Below are 4,532 nucleotides of genomic sequence, written 5' to 3'. Positions count from 1 at the left end.
AGGCTTGATGGATTAAAAATTTCCCTTCAGAATTTTAGGCTCGTCAAGGCCAGTGTTTAGACATCCACACCTTGGTGTCATGATATCAAAGATAGTTTACTCCAGGAATGCTCTTGGGCCAAGTTTACTCCAGGAATGCTTTTGGGCCTCAATGTCACAACATTAGCCCTCTAAGGTCACGATGTCATCCATAGGCAACTTGACTTCTTCAACTTTAGAGATTGTGGTTAGTGTTGCAACCTCAGTAGCTTGGAATTATGACTACAAAGGCTAGTACCACAACATAGCATCCTTTGTGTCATGACTTCAAAGAAAGTCCACTTAGTTGTATAATTTGGTGAATTTCAACTTCTCAGTTGATGGTGGAAGCATTGGTGTCATGAAACCAACACATTGTTGTATTAACCTTGGCCTCAATGTAGGCTCATCTTCTCATTTTTACCTTGACTAAGTGCTTGAAACCAGCTTAGTTCAAAAATTAAGTTCCTAATGGCTTAAATGTTCCATTTTATTCAGAAAAGGTATAAAAATGCAATAAAAGCTAAGATTAAACAAGAAATCTATTAAGTGTAGAAAAGTAAAAAAACTATATTAAATACTAGAGAATGAGCTCTTTAAGTGTTTAAATAACTTAATTTGACGTATATAAATACGATAAATCATTCATAACATGAAATTTCACAATTTCACCATCGAACTCCATAGTGAGAGTGCCACTACAAACATCTATTTTCATACTAGCAGTGTTAAGAAATGGCCTCCCAAGTAATATATCGAAGGAGCTAGGTGACTTGTCATCCTCATTATTTATGATGTATTAATCTAGAGGGAAAATTAATTCATTAGCCTTTACCAATACATCTTCTAAGACGCCCTCAAGATAAACCATGAACCTGTCCGCCAACAGAATTATACACTTGTCTCTTTCAAAGGACACACGTTAAGAGAATTATAAACAAATAAAGGCATAACATTAATGGAATCACCTAAATCGCACAGGGTTTTTTTTATGCCTACATTACTATTTTACAAGAAATAGAGAACATACGTTGGTCCTTACATTTTGGAAAAATTTTCTTTTGGAAAACCATAGAGATATTTTCCCCCATATTCACCATTTTGTTACCAACTAACTTTCTCTTGCTAGAGCATAATTCTTTAAGGAATTTTGCATAACGAGGAATTTGCTTGATGACATCGATTAATGGTATGTTTACCTCAACTTTCTTGAACATTTGAAGGATTTCTTGGTTCTCTCTTTCTTTTCAATCTTTCACCAACCTTCTAGGGAAAGGAGACAATATTTTCACACCCGAAAATGTTAAAGGATAAGTACAATTTTAATTTTGGGTATCTAATTATAAAACATTCTATTTATGAGGGTCTTAGTGTAGTTACGTGAATCTTGTTGTATGTATAAGTTCATTGGTTTTGATGAACTGCTATTGTAAACTCCAAACCTAGCCTAGATGTTATGGCTAGATTGAGAAGGCTACATTAGCCACCGAAATGGCTAAGCTAACTTACGTTACTTTTGAAGACCTTAAATAAACTCATTTTAGAGAAAACCATTATTGTACTTTGAGTTAGCTTAAAAGCATTCATTCATCAGGTTGTGTATACTTAGGATTCATTTTATTGTTGATAGTGTTATTTTAGAAAAATCGTTTGCTTGTTGCTCTTCTTTAAAAAAGACTCGATGTTAAACTAATGCAACGGAAAAACCAATTTTCAAGTCATTTTGGAAACTTAGTTACCTTATCGATTTCTTTTTCAAAATCGGTTCCTTTGTAATGCAACGGAAACTAGGGAACAATATCAAATTTTACTTAAGCTCGATATCATGCATTATCCAGTTGTTATGCTTGAGTAATCCATGCGTGCAAAAATCCCAGAAAAGAAGTTACCAAGCCACAGACTAGAAGTCATTAAAAATTACAAACCAAAACCAATAGAGACTGATTAATACTTATTAAAAATAGTCTGAGGTCCAAGGTGATTCTTCGTATGCCAAGTCCGGTCCTAATTTCGAGGTTTACCTAAAAAGTTAAACGCTATTGGGGGTGAGCTTGTGAAAAACTCAGTGTGAGTTGAACAATTATTTAAACAAACATAAATATCGAATACAGTGAAACATATTAGCTTTAACTGAAGAACACCAAACCATCATAGGAATTTCAGATCATTACGTAATCATTATCAATATCGATGTCAAATGGTGTATGAGCATGGTTCATATTCATTCGAGTAACAATCATTAATTTCGATATCATTCAGTGCAACAAAATACAATACGTAGCATAAATCAATAACATTTGGATATGTGGTGAGCATGATGCAATGCAAAAAGGTTCCTACCCATACCATCCGCTACACACCACAAGTTCCCCAGACCCCGTCATCCGAACTCCAAAACATTATGGGCTTAAGACTGTTGTGGTTAAAACCATTGATAACAATATGTAGAAAATTCTGCCAATAAAAATACAGACAAACTGCTAGTAAAAATGCGATAAACAGCCTTTCCCCTCGGTACTCCAAGTGCAGTGCACTGATTATGAATAGTGCATACTTAATATGCCACCGGTACTCCACGGAACTCCTCCATCAACCACAAAATCTTAACCTAATGCATATGCAATATGTCACACAATCTCATACTTAATCATATCTCAATACTTTTCACATTCATTTGACATGCTCAACATGTCTTCAATAATTAGATACTTTTAGTAAATGGAAACAGTGTTCCATCTTTCAAATTACCATTGTATTGGTACTAATCAATATCGTTCAATTTCACATACTTTACGGATTTTCATTGTGCATAAATATCACCATTTTTAGTACACAATATAACAAATATCTCATGCATTTAAATCATACATAAGCTCAATATCTCAACACATTATATCATTCAATCAAACATTCTCATATCTCATAACTCAAACATGCAATTACAAACTCAATCAAACATTCATACTATCAAACTAGAAATTTTGTCAACATGTCAATCTTTTAAGGCTCGAAACATACCTGGTTTGGCCACTCACAAAATCAATAATTTGGCTATTAAGCCAATCCAATCAGCAAACTAATTTATCAAATATAACATGATATTTAACATTTTCAAAAAAATTTATGAGTTTAGGACCCACACCTTTTTTTTCGCATCCTCGTAGCGCACTAGTGAATCTTCTAATTTTCCTTAATAATTCCTTAAACGAACCTAAACCAAAATTTAGTATAAATTCAATCAATTTACCATTAAACTAGCCCCCAAACATCCACTTATGAGTTCAAACCAATCATTGAAATTATAACTATTTTATTTTTATGAATCCAAACTAGTTAGATTCCTTACACTGTATCGATGTGAACCGTACTTACAATTGTTTTTTGCCTTTACGGATGATTTGGGGCATTTGGGTCAGCACCTAATTCAATAATAAACTGTAAAATTAGTAGCTAATTAATGATTAAATTCCTTCGTTTATTCAATTCATAACCTTTACCCAATAACTATGTCAAAATAACAAACTAGTTATCCTTAATTGCACTTACGCTTAACGATTTGTGGGGTTTGATTGGCTAATTCATCAAGAACATCTGTCCCTAATTAAAAAGTGATTAAAGGATAATTAGGATGGTTTAAGAACACAATTTAATGCTGGAAAAATATAGGCAAGACCCAAGAAAAAAAACAATCCCCTTTCTTATAGATAGATGCATGCACAACCACCCATGGTTGCCAAAATTGGGGCTGGATTTTAAAACAGTTTGAGATATGATTAAAATCTGGAAAAATACCTTTCAAATCATTTAAAATCCACCAAATTCCAGATCTAGAAATTTTTTTTAATTGACAAGATTAATCAAGAAATTGAAGAGAAAAAAGATCTTACCCAAGCTAGTTGAGAAAAGCGACAATGACACTTTCTTGGCAATGTTCGGGATCGATCTTGGGGTTTAAGTTTTTAGATTTGGGGCTGATTTAGATGAGGAGAAATGTTAGCAATAGAGTAAATGAGATGGTTCACAATCTTGATGCAAAAAGAAGAAGAAAGATATGGTAAATGGGTGGTGTAGGTGACGACAACAATGAGAGAAAGAAAGAAATTTTAAGAGAAAAGAAAATTTAAGAGAAAAGAGGAGAGAAAGAAGGTGAACCAACTAGGGTAGGGAAAATTTTAATTGAAGGTTAATACAATAAAAATTTGTATTTATACTTAGGGTTCAAAGGTATGTATGGCACACATAAAAAAAAAGGGATTTTACAAAATTTAATTATTTTGCAAGGGAAAGGATTTGAACTTGGGACCTCATTTACTTTCCATGCTTTCTCATATTTCTTTTAACCATTAGGCTTCTTCCTCATTCTTAAAATAATTTTGCAATATTTATTTTAAAAATAGGGCATGTCACATACTAGGGTTTAAGGTAAAATTTTCAAAATAATAAAAATGGTGAGAGAGAGGAGATTTGAACTTAGGTTTCAAGGAACGTTTCTGTAATAACCCGTTTATTAGTGG

General features: G+C 33.0%; 1 long non-coding RNA gene across 1 annotated transcript; it reads right to left on the bottom strand.

Annotated features, from left to right (window-relative positions):
* Nucleotides 1–1,731: 1,731 nt before the first annotated feature.
* On the bottom strand, nucleotides 1,732–4,169 carry LOC121217332 (uncharacterized). Its single transcript, XR_005913404.1, has 5 exons — nucleotides 3,906–4,169; nucleotides 3,565–3,615; nucleotides 3,365–3,437; nucleotides 3,161–3,229; nucleotides 1,732–2,039 (listed from the first exon to the last, which is right to left on the bottom strand). It is a non-coding gene; the product is annotated as an uncharacterized lncRNA (long non-coding RNA).
* Nucleotides 4,170–4,532: the final 363 nt, after the last annotated feature.

The sequence above is a fragment of the Gossypium hirsutum genome, chromosome D05, assembly GCF_007990345.1.
Source record: "Gossypium hirsutum isolate 1008001.06 chromosome D05, Gossypium_hirsutum_v2.1, whole genome shotgun sequence".
In the NCBI taxonomy this organism is placed as follows: Eukaryota; Viridiplantae; Streptophyta; class Magnoliopsida; order Malvales; family Malvaceae; genus Gossypium; species Gossypium hirsutum.
This window is presented reverse-complemented; position numbering and strand designations above follow the sequence as displayed.